The following is a 20,110-nucleotide window of genomic DNA, read 5'->3' as shown; positions in this document are numbered from 1 at the left end:
ATAGCCTCAAGATTTGTAAATAAAAATCTAAAGTAAAAGGAAGAACTGACTCACTCTAAATGAAAGTTGACTGAGCATAACTTAAGAAACATACTACATTGTTTCCATATCTTGGTTATTGCAATAATGCTGCAATGAACATTGATGTGTGATTTTTTAGAAGATGGTGATTTCATCTCTTTTGGGTACATAATTTGTTATGAATTTTGAGTATTAATATCTTAAATGTGGTTTGCAATCATTTTTTATAATTTTTTATATTTTATATAAGTTGTCTTTTCATTTTATTGTTTCCTTTTCTGTGCAGAAGTTTTTGGTGTGACATAGTCCCATTTTTTTATTTTTGCTTTTGTAATCTGAGCTTTTGGTGTGATATCCAAAAACCTGTTGCAAAAGCCAATGTCAAGGAGCATTTTCCCTAAGTGCTCTTCTAGAAGTTTTATGATTTTAAGTCTTTCTTTATTCCTTTTGAATTGATTCATGTATGATATAAGTAAGATTCTGATCTGACTACATGTTTAGTCATAGTCAATGTATGCGAAAATTCCCAACAGTTACTATAATTTTTCTGTTACTCTGACAATAAGAAAATCAAAAGAGAAATTCACTAAAAATAAAGCATGTCACAATTCCACATTATTTGGAAATTATAGGAACTCAACTCATGAGTTAAAAAAATGACAATGCACAAAATGAAATATCTAAAGCACAATGACAATATTTAAAATGGAGAAATGACACTGATACATTAAAACATGTGAAGTATTCTTAAAGTGATATTTACAAGACACTTATAGCCTTAATTACATTTATATATACAAGGAGTCTTCAAAAAAGTTCATGGAAATGTGTATTATAAAAATACTACATCTAGATTTCAAAATTGTTTGACATCAAAATAAACATCTTTAATTCCATTTTTTAAAAATCTTTTAAAGTACCATTGTATAAGGAGATCTTTTTTGTAAGGAATGACTTGGGTAATTATTTATGACTGTTGATAAGTCCAAAATATACAGATTCAATGATTTATTTTGAATCCACAAGTTGGTGTTCTACTGTAGAACAAGGAAGAGTCAATATCTTGTTCAGAGGCTATCAGGCAGGAGAATACTCTCTTAGTAGGTAGCAGTCAGCCTTTTGTTATATTCAGGTCTTCAAGTTATTGAAAGAGGCTAACCAACATAAATGGAAGTGATCTGATTTACTCACTCTACCGATGTTAATGTTAATCTTTTTCAAAAATGCTTTTGCAGAAATATCCAAAATAATGCTCAAATATCTTAACATCTCATAGCCCACTCATAAAATAAAATCAATCATCACAGTCCCTGAAGAGAAAGGACAATGAAATGAAAATGTAGTAAATTGAAGAGAAAGCCAAAAATAAAGCAAGTGATCAAGAAATCCAAGTAGTTTTTTTGAAAAAAATAATAAACATCAAAATTCTGGCAAATGAGAAATGGCAAATAAAACAAAATATTTATAATAAAACCATGATATTTGTGATGGAAAATTTTGTCTGTAAACTTGACTAAACTATAGTACTCAGATTTTTGGAAAAATACTCTTCTAGATGTTTAAGTATTTTGCACTATCAATCCATTTTTCTTTGATTGACATAGAATTAGAATTGATCTTCTGTTAAATCAATAAGGTTTCTGAAATACATAGATGTTAGTAAATATTTTTCTTAAATCTCTAATTTTGAAATGTTTAAAAACCACAGCATGTTTTAATATTTTTGTTTAATTGGTGACTTTCCAGTTTTCTAGCCAGCTCCAGTAAGCTCTCTTTTCTTCCCTACCTCTGACTCTGTTAAAATTGTTCTAATTTATTGGATAATTCCAACACTGATGCTACATTTAAGGTTTTATTTATGATTTTTGGATGACCAAAGAGACAGATTTTGTCTTCTATTGAAGTAATCTATTGTGTTCTCTACTGTCTCTGTTAAGTTCTGTTTAAGAACAGCTGAGTTTTAAGAGTTACGGTTTGTTTAAATATGTACTCATCCTAAAATATTTGAGTGATCATTTTATAACAATTATAAAATCTGGTCTATATTATGTCATGATGTTAGGGAATTCTATCGCAACCAGATATTTTAATCTTCTTGACAACTTCAATAGGCACTCAAAAAATCAAAGTGTTAAATTCTTCAGACTTTGATATTTCCAATTGGGCCCCTGGAAATGTCAAAGGATGTATCTCTCATCTTGTAAAGACACCAACTATTTAGGTGATTTGGATTATATCAAAGGTACTGCCAAGATGTGAAGTGGTGCTAAATTTTAAGTTACAATAATGTAAACACATTTCCAAAAGTTACAAAAGTCTAATGATCTTGTTGTGTTGTTTTCAGTCATGATGGTTATCTTAATGAAAAAGACCCAGAAGCCTAAAAGGGATAAATGTTTTGTAAGATCTTGCAGGTGGTTTAAAAATTACTGTGTGTAGGGGCCGGCACTGTGGCACAGTAGGTTAACGCCCTGGCCTGAAGCGCCAGCATCCCATATGGGCGCCCATTCGAGACCCAGCTGCTCTATTTCCAATCCAGCTCTCTGCTATGGCTTGGGAAAGCAGTAGAAGATGGCCCAAGTCCTTGGGCCCCTGAACCCACGTGAACCCAGAAGCAGCTCCTAGCTCCTGGCTTCAGATTAGCGCAGCTCCGGCTGTTGCAGCCAATTGAGGAGTGAACCCGCGGATGGAAGACCTCTCTCTCTGTGTCTGCCTCTCCTCTCTCTCTGTAACTCTGACTTTCAAATAAATAAATAAATCTTAAAAAAATACTGTGTATAGTAAGTAAGTGCCTCTTCTCACTGGTTAATGAGTTTTATAATTTTAACCATGGCTATTTAAAGTCTTTTGTCAGCCACAGTTTTGTATTCTCCTCCAAACAACTTACTGCTCATGGAAATTAAAAACATTGTTGGTTCTTCTGTGTTTAAATGTGTCCTCTTATATGTTCTGAAGGACTTTTCTCCTGACTTCTATTGTATTCAGTACTTTGGGACAGTTCTATAAACAGATAAAGCCAAAGTTTAACAATGGACTCAGTTTCCATCTGAGAAAAGTATGGTTAATTCAGGTAACTAAGAGCAAGAAGTAATTCTAGTCAACTTATGGTAGTTTTTAAAATAGCAGTTAAAGATTTTAAGAAGCTATTACTGAAGCTGCTTTCAGTCCTGTAATGGCTGTTATATGTTACACATGTGTACATATTATATGTCTACATAGGAAAATTTATTAAGAGCTCTGTTTTAATTGGCTTATAGATAAAAGATTGCTCATAAATTTAAACTGCTGAATTAACCCAAAATGCTTTTTTGGTTTATGTGACCTAAATAAAAGTCTGATAGATAGGTTGTTTTAAATTTGCTGGTAGAAAGAAATTAAATATTTTTTAAGTCACTGACATGTTTGTGCTTGGGTTTGCTGGTCAAGCAAGTTACACTTCTGTTAGATATTCAAGAAATATTTCCAACTACATGTACTTTTGTCTTAAAATTTACATAAGGTTTTGGGCCTTTTGGTAACCATTTTTTTATAAGTTGTTGATATTTGACAGTTAAAATTACTTTCTAATTTCTCATTTGATAAAAAGTTACCAAGAGTAAGCAATCTGGGAGGTCTGACTTGTTCCCTCATTTCTCCTCTATTCTCTTCAAGATGGAAAAACTGACTATTCTGAAGGATTCTCCATTTGGATGTGTAGTTTGAATCCCCAGACCTTATAAAAGTGATGACTAATCTTTTTAAGACCAAAGAATATAGCAAAAAATGAGAGCTTGCATTATGGTATGATTTTACAGCTAGATTTAATTTATCATGAGCACAGTAAACAGGCAAAATCTCCCTCTTCAAATCAAACTAACATAGAGATACAAAGTTTTACTAATGATTCCAAAACTTATAGACAGGTTGGATAAGGTGGTCATCATGTTTGATCTTAGAAGGGCATAGCTTTCCTCATGGGCATTGGTAGCTTTGGGATCCGCAAGGAGGGAAGGCCTACACTTCTGGGAATGGAGAGGCCTACTTCCGGGGAAGAAAGTCCTTGGCAAGGTCCCTGTGGGTGCCTAAAGGTCAACCAATGAGGATCAGACCCGCCTCAACCTTTAACCCCCATGCCCTGAATTTATAAAAGGAGCTCTCCCAATCTCTGGCGTGCGACTTCCCCGGCCCCCGCTCTGTTGCTCTGTTGGGACCGGAGAACCTCGCCCGGGAGCGGAACCCCAATAAAAACCTGTGAATTAATTGATTTGTCTGCCTGGGAAGATCTGTTATGCGCCGGACACCTTGCAGGCATCATCTTATATCACAGGAAAAACACTGTCAGAACACACCTGTGACTACAGATTTCTAGTTCAGGTCATCAAAGATTTGGGATGGAATTGAACACGCCCTTAGCTGACATCCTAAAGCCTTCCTCTGTTCTACTTTAGCAGACCAGGAGGAAGAAGAGTGAGCTAGGCAGCAGGAGCAAAGTAAGAATAGGTGGCAGGCCAATTAATAAAGCTTTACAGTGATCTGCCATCAAGGAGACCCAACACGGCCAGTTCACCCCAAATGGCATTGTTTTTCAATGTGGAAAGCCAGGGCTTTGGAAGGACACAGCAATCATGACAGAAGTTGGTTTCCAAAGACCCCTGTCAACTCTGTCAGCCAAGAGTCAAGGTCACTGGAAATGGAACTGCCCTGGAGTGTAAGGGATCCTAGGTCAGAGCTGCAGACCTTGTTGGCTCTAAGCTGAAAAAGCCCTTCACTCTGCCTGGCTTCCAAAGTAACCACCGCTATTAAGGGCATGGTCTAGCGTCAGTAATATTGCAGTCAGAACTGTACACTTCCTTGTAGAGATGCCACCTATTCAATAATAACCACCTATTCAGGCCAGCTTTTGTCCCAGGCCAGCTAGGTAATGGGTGTCAACAGGGTGTCTTTCCAAAAGGAAGCTCACATTTCCCTTGTGAGGCCTCTTGCATGTGAAGAGACAGTTAGGTCTGGGCCTCATACACCTGGCCAGGCCTTAATGCCCACCCGATTATTATCAAGCCCTTCCTGTCAGTTTCTATTTATCTCTCAATGGGAAAACTTCCTCCTTGTTTGGACAGCACCTTTCTTAGGTCCTCTAATGACTCTCTCCTTCGTTTTATACCCTGTATATTTAATCTGCTTGGTAGATTCATCTTCTCTAGACCTGAAGCAATGAAATTCTAGATGGCTATGCATATGAACTTTGAATGGAAGCAGTTTCTGCGAGGTGGCAAAGTGTCCTCCTCAAAAGACCACCTCCTGTTGGAACCCTGTCTTAACTGCCGCTCCCCATTCTGCCCCTACTCATCTTGAAGAAGCCAGAGCAGTCATAATCCCATACCCCTAACAGAAGTTAGGGTCCATTCTCCTGGGAGAGGGAATGTGAGGAGTCAGATGGGTTAATGGGCAGTTAGGCTGGTCCCAGTGGTAAGATTTGCTTGTTTCTTCCCCAAAGCTTCCTTTAGCAAGACAAAAGTACCTATTCCACTCTTTGGGAGCTTCCAGTTTTATCATGAGAAGAGCAAGGGAGTGGAGATTCCACCCTTCTGAGTTTCCAGTTTATTGTGGAAACAGGAGTTGCCAATCCCACCTGGTGACGGTTTTTTGGTCTTATCGTGAGCAAACTAGATAGGACAAAATTAGAAATCTGGGCCTTTTGATGGGTTTTGTCCCTGCCTTCTAACTGATAGCAGCTCTTTCATTTTTTTTTCTTCCAAAATTGTGCTTAACACGCAGACCCTCATAGTTCAGAGGGCCTGCCTCTCTTGGAGTTTCCATCCTGGCCACTGGGGCAGGAGGTTTCTGACTTAAATAAATCTTGCTTTTCTCTCTGTCTTGTCTGGATGGAAATTCTTTCACATGAGACAAAGAACCAAGGTAATCTTTCTCTGCCACGTTTCACACGTAACAAAATAAGAGCTTAAATTATGATACAATTTACAGCTAGATTTATTTTGCCATAAGTACAATAAACAGACAAAACCTCTTTACAAAGCCACAAAGGGGAGAGGAAAGAGCCTTTTCTAAGTTCAGGAAGGGAAGAGGCTTTTAGACAGACTGTCAAAACATGCCTGTGACTGCAGATTTCTAAATCAGGCCACTAAAGATTAGGGATGAGACTAAACACCACCTTGGCTAACATCCTAAGGGATGCCACTGTGGTCTACTTTAGCCAAGACAAGGAGGAAAAGGAGCGAGCAGGTAATAGGAGCAATGTAAAGATGGGTGGCAAGCCAACTAATAACTGCTTTACGTCGTGTTCTACCATCAAGGGGACCCAATGAGGCCAGTCTGCCTCAAATAGCACCTGTTTTTGATGTAAAAAGCCAGGAGACTGGGCAAACAGCCATTGTGACTTAGTGATAGAAGCCAGCCTCTACAAAATATTGTCAGTTTTGGCAAGAGCTGAATAAACAGAACTGCCCCGGGGCTGAGGGACTCCAGATCAAAACCACAGACCCTGTCAGCTCCAAGCTGAAAAGAACCTTTGCTCTGCTCAGCTTCCAAAGTAATCATGCTATTAAGGGTTTGGCCTAGGGTTCATAAATTACAGGCAATACTGTAAGTTTGCTTCTAGAGATGCCTATTATACACTAATCTCCTATTCAGGCCAGCTCTCCTCCCAGGCAAGCCTGGTAATAAAAGTCAATAGGGATGGCCGGCGCAGCGGCTCACATGGCTAGTCCTCTGCATGCGGCGCGCCCTGGGTTCTAGTCCCAGTTGGGTGCTGGATTCTGTCCTGGTTGCTCCTCTTCCAGGCCAGCTCTCTACTGTGGCCTGGGAGGGCAGTGGAGGATGGCCCAAGTGCTTGGGCCCTGCACCCGCATGGGAGATCAGGAAGAAGCTCCTGGCTCCTGGCCTCGGATCTGCACAGCAGTGCAGCTGCAGTGCGCTGGCCATAGCTGGCCATAGCGGCCATTTGGGGAGTGAACCAACGGAAGAAGACCTTTCTCTCTGTCTCTCTCTCTCACTATCTAACTCTGCCTGTCAAAAAAATAAATAAATAAAAAGTCAATAGAGTGTCTTTCCTAAAGAGATTCACACTCTATCCTTAATTACAGTACGTTTGTACTATGTTGCTATAACCTGTGCCAATGACCTCAACATAAATTCTGATTATTAAGTATTTTGTTTAAAATGTAAAAAAGGGGGGGGCACTAGATCGTAAACTTTCACAGCAGTCACATCTGTTTCTAGGCTTTGGTTGTTATTTCTAAATTTCCAGGTGCCTTGCTACCTGACAGCCCCCTGGAACTTTTGGAATTGTATCAAAGTTAGAGTTCCTCATCTCTAGAGTTACAAAAGAGCTGCATTTATTAATAGCCTGAGACTAGGGGTGCATCTTGGACCTGACAACACCAAGCAAGCTGACCATTTGGAACAGATGAGCCATGTCCTAAGGGGCCTCCAAGTTTGATTATTTCAAGGGAGTTCCCAAGAATGACAGCCCTGTTTCACTCTGAAAATTGATCCACACATGATAAAATGTTTACCAGATCCAGCAAGTAACAATGGATAATCAGAACTATATGGAAAAACATCATGCGGCAAGGAGGAGAGAGCAGTTGTGGGCTGTGGGGCTGGGCCAATCAGATGGCTAGTCCAGGGTGTGCATGGAGCCATGCATTGTAGACAGAGGTACAGCACCCGGCTACCTGTGATGTGTGCTGCCCTGGCCACTCATCAGGAAACCTGAGCTGCCTGCTGACCCTGCAGGGGGAGATCAGTAGCCTTAAAAGCTGCAGGTAATAGACATCTGGATCAAGGCTGTGTGAGGAGTCAGATGGGTTAATAAGCAGTTAGGTTGGTCCCAGTGGAAAATGAGGAAAGGAAAAGAGGTGCGAAGTGCTTGTTTCTCCCCAAAAGTTATCTTTAGCAAGACCAAAATGCTGAATCCCATTGCGTGTTTCTTCCCTGAAGCTGCCTTTAGCAAGACAAAAGTGTCATCCCACCCTTCTGAGCTTCTAGTTTTATGAAAATAGAAAGAAGTTACCTATCACACCCTTCAGATGGCTCTTTTGTCTAGAGCAAGCTAGACAGGGCAAATAAGATTACAAATCCAGCCTTTTGATGGGTTTTGTGTCCAGCTTCTAACTCACTGTGCTAGTTTTACCCCCAAATCGTGCTCACAAAAACCCAGCTTCCAGCTTCTTGGGGGTATCCCTCTCTTGCAGCCCCCCTGGCCCTCCAGGCCACTTCAGCAGGAGGTTTTTGACTTTAATAAGTCTTGCTTTTCTCTCTCTGCTTTGTCCACGAGGAAATTCTTCTTCCACATGAGACAAAGAACTAAGGTAGTCTTCTCCACCGCCATTTCGTCCCTAACAGCTGCAGCCCCACTCCAGAGTTCTGTCAAGTGGACAGTGACTGGATATTCTGCAAAACCCCTCAGAGTCACCCTCTGAGCCCACCACCTTGCTTTGGCCACATAGGAGGCTGGTCAAGCTATGCACTACTTTTGAGGAATCTACAGCCCTGCTCCAGTCACAAACTTGGGAGCTGACTGCTCAATGCACAGTGGAAGCTGGGATAAGTCAACAAGGAACACCTGGGGACTAGGGTTTCAATGTTACCCTATCCCATTGGAGCTAATGATAATATTAACATTGCTGTTGTTCATAGGTTTGGCTGAAGCAGCTCTAAAGAACTGGGGTAGCCACAAACAATTGCTCTAGTCATGTTCTATGTAGGGATAATGAGTCCATTGGGAGGAATATTTTGTTTCGTATAGTAGCCTATTATTTACCCAAAAAGCTCCTGAATACAATATCAAAGTGGGATAAGACAGATTAAAAAAAATTAGAAGATAGCCAGTGTGAACAGATGAGTACCCAGGTAAACTGGCTCCCTGCTATCCCAGCCAAGTGCCACCCCTGCTTGGCTTTGTTCTTCATATGTGCAACAAATGTCTGTGTATGTTTACCACATGGATGGAAAGGCATTTGCATCTTGGCTTTCCTCACTCCCCAAATATACCTTGTCACCAATAATCAAACTCTTCCTATAATGGTAGCTGAGCAGGTCTGAGTAAAGAGCTATCCAGCTCATACCCTAATTAGGCAGCCTTGGAGTGGAAGCTGGAGTGGGCACTGGGGTAGAAGGAATTGCTTCACCAACCACCTTTTACAACAAACTATCCAGAGACCTGCCAAATGATGTAGAACGAGTTGCAGTCATTAATGGCTCTCCAAGATCAATTAGGCTCCTTAGCAACAGCAGTCATGCAAAATAGGAGGGGACTCGATCTACTAATGGCAGAAAAAGAGGAAGTTCGCCTTTTCTTAAACAAACAGTGCCGTTTTTAGGTCAATGGATCAGGGGTAGTCAGAGACAAGGCCCAACAACTTAATGAGAGGGTCACAAAAAGGAGAAAAGAAATAGCTAAGTCTTGGGGCTTTTCGAGTAGTATCTGGAGCTAGGCATCCCGGCTCCTCTCACTGTCTGGACTTCTCAGGATTTTTCTAGCGCTCTTGTTTGGTCCCTGCCTCATTAATATGCTTACCCGACTTGTCTCTGCTCGCCAAGAAGCCATAAAGTTCCAAATGCTCCTCCAAAGCTACTAGCCAGTCAATTTACAATAAATAACAGAAAATGATGTCCCTTAGAATGATTAAGAGGGTCCCAAAGGAGGGAACTAAGAGGAAATAAGGCCATGACCAGAGACAAGGGAGAAAAATAAAACCCCTGAGGAGGGCAGATGTCCTAATCTCTGTTTACTGTAACCCCTGTTCCAGTTCCCTATAGGTGTTAACATATCTGGGCAGTTGTCCCAATCTCTGTTCCTCATAGGTGTTGATATGTCTGGGCAGATGTCCTAATCTCAGTTTTCTGCCACCCCCAATTCAAGTTCCCCAGTGTGGTCTCAAATTCCTCCTGGGTGGTCCTGAGTCACACAGGTTGTGACCAAGCCCACCAATGCTGCAGCTGTTAAGGCATGATGCTTGGAGTCAGCGCTGTGGCTCAGTAGGTTAATCCTCCACCTGTGGTGCCGGCATCCCATGTGGGCACAGGTTCTAGTCCCTGCTGCTCCTCTTCTGATCCAGCTCTCTCTTATGGCCTGGGAAAGCAGTGGAAGATGGCTCAAGTCCTTAGGCCCCTGCACCTGTGTAGGAGACCCAGAAGAAGCTCCTGGCTTTGAATTGGCAGAGCTGTGGCCATTGCATCCATCTGGGGAGTGAACCAGCAGATGGAAGACTTCTTTTTTTTTTTCTTAAAGATTTTACTTATTTATTCGACAGGTAGAGTTACAGACAATGAGAGAGAGAGACAGAGAAAGGTCTTCCTTCCGTTGGTTCACTCCCCCAATGGCCAGGAGCCAGGAGCCAGGAGCTTCCTCCAGGTCTCTCATGTGGGTGCAGGGGCCCAAGCACTTGAGCCATCCTCCATCGCTATCCCAGGCCACAGCAGAGAGCTGCTCCAGTATGGGAAGAGGAGCGGCCAGGACTAGAACCGGCACCCATGTGGGATGCCGGTGCTGCAGGCAGAGGATTAACCTAGTGTGCCACGGCCCCGGCCCGGGAAGACCTTTCTGTCTCTCACTCTCACTGTCTGTAACTCTCTCTCTCTCAAATAAATAAATAAAATCTTTAAAATAAATAAATAAAAGGCATGATGCTGATTAATCTATAAATATTGTAAGAAACCTGGATTGGGTGCTCAGTCTGGAGAAGTGATACACTGGACCTGTCGATGTTAATTTTAAAGTGATTCTGCCGATTCTTCACTCAGCTTCTGGTACCTGTTTGAACTAAGGGAACTTCCCCAATCCAGCTTTCTGTTAACAGTAACGTTGAAGGAAACATAATTTTCAATAAATGTCTATAAGTAACCATGTGCAACAGTTTATAAATGGCTGTTTACATGTACTGATCCCTTACTGCATACACAGCGGACAAAAGGTAGTAAGCCTTAAAAACACATCTTCCACCCTAAATGAAACACATAATACCTCTTAATGTTTTAAGTATTTTATTTGCTCTGTCACTGGAATTCACTTTTCCCCATTTTCCTTTAATAAATCGATAATTTGATATGGCTTTAAAACAAAAAGAATTTTAAGTTTACATCCACTTCAAATTTGCTATGTAAAAGACGTCCTGGTTCTATGAAGCTGCTTCTGCCACTAGTAGGGAAAATGAAGCTTCTGTAATGGGGGCAGGCCTTTAATGTGGGAATCGGACGTCCACCATGGCTGCTCCAGTACGGGGAATAGTGATGTTTACAGTGTGTCGTCGTAAGTGCTTAATCCACTCCTCCTGAATAGACATTGGTCCGCGAAAAGCTAGGTCACAAAACCTGCAGCGGAAAATGTAAATGTCTTCAGTTTCTTCAGTTAATGGTAGTGTTTTGTTCTTTCTTCCAAATCTTGGCTTTGATTTCTTTCCCTTACATTTTAAAGCTGAGCGGGCCTTCGTTTTCACTTTTTTTGGGCGATACTTTAATGTACTATCTTCACTTAGCGGAGGAACACATCTATGAACAAGACTCTTTCTTCCTGTTGTCTTTGGAACAGAAATAGCAGACTTTATTTCTTTTCGTATTCTTTTATTTTTAGGACATTTTATCGGTTCAAGAGATTGATTCCTTTTTCCACGGGGCAGTTCTGGTTTTGCTTCATCATATTCATTTAAGAAAATAGGTCCTTTTTCTTCCGGTGCAGACACTGATAGATATTTTAGACTATTAGAGTATGCTCCATGAGGTATAACATTTTGATATAGAAAGTCATCATTTGAGGGAAGTTTTTGTGCCACAAATGGTCTAGGAATAGGATGACTGGTGTTTGATGACTCTAAGGTTATTTCTTCTGTTTCTTCCTTTTGGATCATCTCATTCAGATCACAGATTGGAGATTTGTGAGCATCCCATTTGGTTTTTCCAAGTCTTCTCAAGTGTCCTCTAACATGATTTGACAGTCCAATTTTAGAATGAAACCAATCTCCACAGTGTAGACAGGTATGTGTGGAAGTGGATTCAGAGCTCAGTATAGCTTTTCTAACTCGTGTAACAGGTGGCCCTATTCTTTTAAAATGTGGCATCTTGTCACTATTGGATATTTGTTCTGGTGATGCAACAGGACGGTCTTTATAGCTTAACCCTACTTGATGAAGATGATCTTGGACATGACTTGACAACCCTATATCTTTTTCAAATGTCGCTGGACAATAAGGGCCGAATTCCTTCTTAAGAGACAAATCAGTCCAATGAGAAACAGAATTATGCTTTGATAATGAAGTTTCTGTATTTTTTAAATGCTGAAGGTCATAAATATTCTGAAAAAAGTTATTAGTTGCAGCAACTTCATAATGTTCACAATTAAAGTCATCATTTTGATCATAACTAAAGGCAGCATTTTCTTCAGGCTTTTGTTTTTCTACCTGAGGGAATAGTTTCACATCATCTTTATTAATCATATTATAGGTTTCATTTTTTATGGCCTTTCTAGTGTAGTTACCTAGCTCAACTTTGTCGTAGGAACTTTCATCTTCTGTTATAAAACTATCTTTCTTTTCAGAATTAAGGTTTTGCAAAGTAGCAACAGTCATCTTGTGCAAAAAACCTGAATGGTTATCCAAGTCTTTCCCTCCGATACAAGTCTCTTCCATACATACTTTAAGTACTCTTTTTACAGCTGCACTCCTATGGTCTTTGAAGCTTTCTGGCTTTTTGGTGTCAAGGTTAACAGGGTCTGTAATAAAACCACTGGTATGTGAATAATTGAATGATGAAAATAGATGTAGAGAATTAAAAGAACTAGTTTCTTTGTCGAAATGTAGAGGATATGATTCATCTGATATTTTTATCATTCCATAGTTTTCATATTTGTGTCTATACAAATAGTTGCTATCTGCCTTGGCATTTGATATGTCTTTTGCTGCCTGATGAAAATACTTAGGCTTTTGGTTAATGCTGGTTTTACTCATAGCAGTCTTGTGAGGAGAGTTGTTTTGATTGTACATATTGACAACTGACTGGGCAACACTTTTCTGAGATTTTTGTGTTCCCTGTGGATGCTTATGGAGTTTTGAAAAATCACTTGATTGTGAGCTTGATCCAAATGTTTGCTTCACATCTTGTTCTAGAGGAGAGTTCTTTGGAAATGTGGTTGACTGTTGTTGAACTAATGGTTTAGTACCATCAACATCTTTAGGTTCTTCAAGGATGTCATTTTTTTCTTTATCAAGTCCAAGAGAACTACCAAATGAATCAACACATGATGATGAATGTACGTATTCCATGTGCCTTTTTAAAACACTTGTGGCTGAAGTAGAGAAAGGCCACATCCTACCCATGTAGGAAGCTGACTTTTTGGATGATTCTATGATTGAGTCCTTTATAAAAGTCTTTTGTGGTGATTTTTTCTGCTCTTTATCAGAATTGACAGCAAGGCATTTTACCGCCACTCCATGGGCAATGCCTCGATGACATTCCAATTCGTCTTCTGTTACTGCCATGAAGTTACGTTGTTCACAGCAATAATGCCTTTTATCTTTTTCATGGATGTTAGCATTTTGAACACATGTATTAGGGCAATTGGTATCAAACACACACTGATGACACTGTAATTGTTCACTTCTTCCTTCATCCTGAAGTTCTTTGAATTTACGAACTTCCTCCATTTGTTTTTTTCTATTTCATATCATGCTGGAATTTGTAGGCAGAGTTATAAGAAAAGGAAACAAAAGGAGCATGAAGTTTTAAAGGATATGTTTTAGTGAAAGGAAAAGTTTACTTTTTTGTAGTATATATGTCTAAACAGAAAACTCAAGAGAACCTATATCTAATTTGAACTCTTAAGACAGATCACAGGTTTAGACACATTATCAATATGCAGAATTAGTACTTTTTCAATCAAAATTAATCAAGTAGATAGTACAACAGGAAAAAAATTTATACAATATCAACCTATAAATATACTAGAAAAATTGTGCCAGATCCCTAAATTAAAGACTATTATTGAATTGAAAGATAAAAGCTGATTAAATGTTTATGTATGGGGAATGAATATCATAAAACTAAATTAATTTAAATTTCAATGAAATTCTAAACATAAGCTAAAGAGATACTTGAGAATTGTATTCTAAAACTAATATGAGATCTATTTATTTTCTAAATTTCACTTCTTCGGGAAGGCTTTTGGCGTAGCAATTAAGACACTCCTTAGGACACCTGCATCCCATACTAGAGTGCCTGAGTTCAAGTTCATCTCCACTTCCAATTTTGGCTTCTCATTAATGAACACCTTGGAAGGCAGTAGATGATGGCTCAAGTACTTGGGCCCCTGCCTCCCACATGGGCCGTGCAGATGGAGCTCTTGGATCCTGGCTTCAGCCTGTCCTAGCCCCAGTGGTTGCTTGCACTTGGGAAGCAAACCAGAGAATGGAAGATCTTTCTCTTCCTGTCTCTGTCTTTGTTTGCCTCTCCGTTTTTAAAATAAAAATAAACAGGGAAAATTAGCAAAATTTCACTCCTTGAGAGTAATGAAGAGAAATGGAAGCATATACTCACAGAAAATTTATAAAAAATTTATTCAGAATAATCCAAATATGGAACAGCCTTAGTGTCTATTGAAAGAAGAAATGTGTAATGAGACCATTATATTAATACAATAAAATACAATTATTACAATTAATGCAATAGAATACAATTATTAATACAATAGAATATTTCTCAATAAAAAGAAATGACCTGGTAACACAACATGAATGAATCTCAAAAACAATACATTCCATGTTAGAAAACTTAAACAGAAGAGTAACGCTATATGATCTCATTTATATAAATTTCTAGAAAAGGCAAAACTAACACACTTTTTAAAATACATATTGCTCCTGGGAGGGATGGGAGTGGGCACTGACTGAGAAAAGGTATGAAGTAACATTTTTAATGCAATGGTAATGTTCTCTACTTTGATGGGATTAAAATTGCACAGGTGTATGTGTTAGCTAAAAGTTGGGATATGTGCACTTAAGATTTACAAATTTTATGGTTTGTAAATTTTATATCGAAAAATCAAGCTATAAGCAAATCTTAATTCTAATTAATGATATCTATGCTGAAGTATTTTGGAGAGGCACTAATGTCTTCAATTTACTTTAAAATGGTATACTTCTTCCCCCAATCAAGATGCATTCTTTTTAAAGATTTATTTATTTATTAGAAAGTCAGAGTTACACAGAGGAGAGGCACTCCCCAATTGGCCACAATGGTTGGAGCCAATCCGAAGCCAGGAGCCAGGAGCTTCTTTTGGGTCTCTTACATGGGTGCAGGGGTCCAAGGACTTGAGCCATCTTCTACTGCTTTCTCAGGCCGTAGCAGAGAGCTGGATTAGAAGTGGAGCATCCAGGTCTCGAACTGGCGCCCATATGGGATGCCGGCACTTCATGCCAGGGTGTTAACCCGCTGCGCCACAGAGCCGGCCCCCAAACAAGATATATTAATGACTAGTTAGAAGCACTGATATGAAGCAGATGCTTAGCCTACTGGTTAAGAGAACCACATCCCACATCAAATTACCTAGGTTTGAGTCCCAGCTTCATTTTCCTATTCTAACTTCCTGCCAATATACACCATAGGAGGAAGCAATCATGGCTTGAGAAATTAGATTCCTGCAACCCATATGAGAAACCTGGGTACATTCCCAGCTGCTGGCTTTGGCCTCAGCTTCTGTGGGCATTTGGGAGGTGAACCAGCGGAAGGGAGTTCTATCTGTCTTTTTTTCTCTCAAATAAATAACTTTTTAAAGGGAATGATTTTTAGATTCACAAATATGAGATAAAATATTATAGTGAAATGCAATTTATGTGACTACATGAAGGGTATATAATGATTCACTGTAAAATTTTTCCAAATGTTCTGCATCTTTGTAAAGGATTGATAAAATTTTGGAAATATTAATATGGATAACTAAATCGCTAAGAATATTGACAATTTACATAAAAGTAAAGCACTATGAATGGAGAATATTTAATAAACTAATTACCAATGCTTATTGAAGTATGGTATTTGAGCAAGTATAGACAGATTAATGAAAATCAGCAGAAAACACACATGAAAATTTAAAGATATATGGAAATTTGAAAGTGACAATTCTGATCAGTAGGAAATGACAGACAATCCAGTAAATGATGTTTTGGGCTAGCATTGTGGTACACTGGATTAAGCTGCCATTTTCAGCACCGGCATCTCATATCAGAGTGCTGGGTCAAGTCCTAGCTGCTCCACTTCTGCTCCAGCCTCCTACTAATGCACCTGAAAAAGCAGCAGAAGATTGTCCAAGTTTCTGTGCCCCTATTACCCATGTGGGAGATCAGGATGGAGTTCCTGGCTCCTGGATTCCACCTGGCCCAGACCTTGCTATTTAGAGAGTGAACCAGAACTCAACACACTCTCTCTCTCCCTCTCCCTCTCTCAAATAAATAAATAAATAAATCTTTAGAAGAAGAAATGATGTTTGAAAAATTGACTTTACTCATGGAGGAAAACAGAAGTATATTACTAATTCAGATCAGACACACAACATAAATTCTAGAGGGATCAGAAAACAAAAGGAATTAAAGAGGATTATGAAGGAAAAGCTCAAAACTATTGGGATAAAAGCATCACATATTGTCATTAGGATCTCTAGGTAGAACAAAAAATTTCTTTGTCAGACTACAAAAATTTCCATGTCCCAAGTCAGAGTGCCTGGGTTTGATACCCACCTTTGGCTTCTGACTCCATGTTGCTGTTTATGCAAAGCCCGAGAGGCAGCAAGTGATGGCTCAAAAGTAACTGGGTCCTTGCCACCCATATGGGGTACTTGGACTGAGTTCTCCACTCCTGGGTTTTGTCTCAGCCCTACCTTGGCTAATGCAGGCATTTGAGAAGTAAAACAGCAGAAGGGAGCTCTCTCTCTCTCTCTTCTTTCACTTTCTTTCTTTTATAGATTCATTAGAAAAACTACTTTGGGCCAGCGTGTTGGTGCAAACGGATTAAGCAGTCACTTACAACACAGGCATCCCATGTCAGAGCATTGGTTAGAATCTCGGCTGCCCTGCTCCCGATCCAGCTCCCTGCTAACGTGCTTGTGAAAGAAACAGAAGAAGGTCCAAGTACTTGGATCTCTGTACTCAAGTGGGAGACCTAGATAGAGTTCCTGGCTCCTGGCTTTGGCCTGACTCAGTCCCAACTGCTGTGAACCAATAAAAGGAAGATCTCTTCCTCTCTCACTCTACTTCCCTTTGTCACTCTGCCTTTCAAATAAATCAATAGTTCAAAACAAATACTTTGATTATACCAAATCATAAATTCTTCATAAAAAGAGACACTGAATAGTTTGTTCAAGGATTCAAAATATATTTTAAAGATATAATTACTGCATATATAAAAGAAAAATTAGACATATCTGTAATTTTAAAGGATTATGTAAAGACAAACAATATATTAGAAAAATAGACAAAAGACTAAATAAACAGAAAACTCCCAGAGAGAGAACCTGAATAGCCAGCAGTGGTAGGAAAATATATTAATCCTTCAAGAAATTAGATACATTGAAAACAATACAATAGTAAAATACTTTTTTTATTTATCTAATTGACAAAAATAAAATTAATTCTGAAAAAAATTGAGAAGAATGTGGGAAAAAATTGAGAAGGATGTGGGAAAAATTGAGGAGGATGTGGGAAAACATGAACTCATACTCAATTAATAGGAGAGCAAATTGGTATAACTGCTTATGGAGAGAAATTTGAAGATATCTATTATTAGAAATATTGTACTACATAAAATTGTTGGATTTTACCTATTATTTAAAAAAAAGAGATTTCTAAAGGCAACCCAGAGGAATCCTTAATCCAGTTCTTCATTAGAAGAGATGTGCAATTCGGGACATGCTCAAGCTGACTTACCTCAAACGGTAGAGTTAGAAACATACCAGGGGATTCGAATTCAATCCCATCAAGGTGGCATGTACCAAAGCCATCTCACTAGTCCCAGTGATCAATTTCTGTGCACAGTTGATCATAATGATAGGACTAAGAACCAAAGGGATCACATAAACAAGTCTAGTGCCTGCTAATACTAGCTGATAGAATCAAAAAGGGAGAGAATGATCCAACATGGGAAGTGAGATACACAGCAGACCCATAGAATGGCAGATGTCCTAAACAGCACTCTGGCCTCAGAATCAGCCCTTAAGGCATGCGGATCCGGCTGAAAAGCCCATGAGAGTATTTCAGGCATGGAAAGCCAAGACACTCTGGGGAAAAAAAAAAATGAAAGATCTCCACGAGTGAGATCCCAGTGGAAAGAACGGGTCATCAAAGAAGGAGGTACCTTTCTCTGAAGGGAGGAGAGAACTTCCACTTTGACCATGGCCTTGTCGAAATATTATCAGAGTCAGTGAACTCAGGGGGCTTCCATAGCCTTGGAAACTCATGACAAGAACCTAGGGTGATTACTGATGCCATAAACAAGAGTGTCAATTTGTTAAGTCAACAACAGGAGTCACTGTGCACTTACTCCTCATGTAGGATCTTTGTCCTTAGTGGGCTGTACATTGAGATTTAATGCTATAACTAGTACTCAAATAGTATTTTTCACTTTATGTTTCTGTGTGGGAGCAAACTGTTGAAATCTTTACTTAATGTATGCTAAACTGATCTTCTGTATATAAAGAGAATCGAAAATGAATCTTGATGTGAATGGAAGGGGAAAGGGAGTGGGAAAGGGGAGGGTTGCGGGTGGGAGGGACGTTATGGGGGGCAAGCCATTGTAATCCATAAGCTGTACTTTGGAAATTTATATTCATTAAATAAAAGTTTAAAAAAAAAAAAAAGAAATGAAAAGTGGCATTCCTTAAGCCCATAAATGTTTCTTGTAGTTATAAGGTCTAGGCAAACTGTTGCATTTGTGCACTAAGAAGTACGTAGATAGCACCATTGTTCTTAGTAACAAAGAACAACATTAACCTATGTATTCTTCAGCAGGGGAAAAGTAAATGAACTGTGAATATTTGTTCAATGACTAGTACATAGAAATTGGAAAGAAGAAATGCGAACAAGAGGCCTTCACCCCTCTTTGTCATGCACTAAAGGCTTATATAAAAATATCTGAGGCACAAAGAAAATGTGAACATGTATCAATTCTAGGACCATACTGCATGGATGCTTGTTACACTATTCTGCTATTTCCTGTTTTGTTTTTTTAAAATTGACCCCAAATAAGGAAATCAAAGAGGAAAATGGAACATTGTAAAGTCTTTTATGAAATGTTTTATCTCTTCCTCCTAGGCTATTTTTCCATCTGCTCTATTACTTACACTGCTCAATTCACTTCTCACTCAAACATTCTTAAATCATTTGTCAGATTATCTCAATGCCAAGTATTGTAGGGAGCTTTCTAAAGAAATTGAGCAAGACAAGAAAGAATATTAGGCACTGTGTTTGACATCTTTCCATTCTGCTAAGAACATTTATTCTTCAAATATTCAAGATTTAATAAAATGTAAAGAGAACTTTTAAAATGCAAGCTTTGTTAATAATGTAAACCTGGAAGGAAAAAAATAATGTATAAACAACATTTTTGTATATATTCTGGAAATATATATTTAGAAAAACATTTAAATCAGATTGACCTAAATACATAAATTATTATTTTAATTATGCAATACAGTGTTCTTATGCAAAACAATATAGTTAAGATTAAAGAAATTACTGTAATAAAGTACTTGGATCTATTTGGGGGGATGTTTTTAATTTTTTCTGAAATGTAGTTCCTCTAGATATATTTCTTTGTACTATTCTGAACACGTGTTACTAATAACAATTTAAAGATGATTCAAGGTTTCTCAGATGCAGTCATGCTTTCAAATATATTCTGAGTTATATTTGTCCTACTCTAGAAAGTATAAGAGAGTATAAGTAATGCTAGAACCTATACTTGAGTTTCACTAATCTCTTTAGGAGTATCTATGCCTTAGCAATAGCAAGAAAACTAAATTCGACTCCAAAAGACTGAAACAAAGCAGAAAATATTTCCCCACAGAAATACACCACGACATGTCAGCCCTAACAATGCTGTAGAGCTGGAAAACAAA

The 20,110-nt window shown here is 38.9% G+C and overlaps 1 pseudogene; it reads right to left on the bottom strand.

Annotated features, from left to right (window-relative positions):
• Positions 1 to 1,519: 1,519 nt before the first annotated feature.
• On the bottom strand, positions 1,520 to 19,519 carry LOC103351955 (zinc finger protein 644 pseudogene; annotated as a pseudogene).
• Between the last annotated feature and the right edge of the window lie 591 nt (positions 19,520 to 20,110).

The sequence above is a fragment of the Oryctolagus cuniculus genome, chromosome X, assembly GCF_964237555.1.
Source record: "Oryctolagus cuniculus chromosome X, mOryCun1.1, whole genome shotgun sequence".
Taxonomy (NCBI): Eukaryota; Metazoa; Chordata; class Mammalia; order Lagomorpha; family Leporidae; genus Oryctolagus; species Oryctolagus cuniculus.
This window is presented reverse-complemented; position numbering and strand designations above follow the sequence as displayed.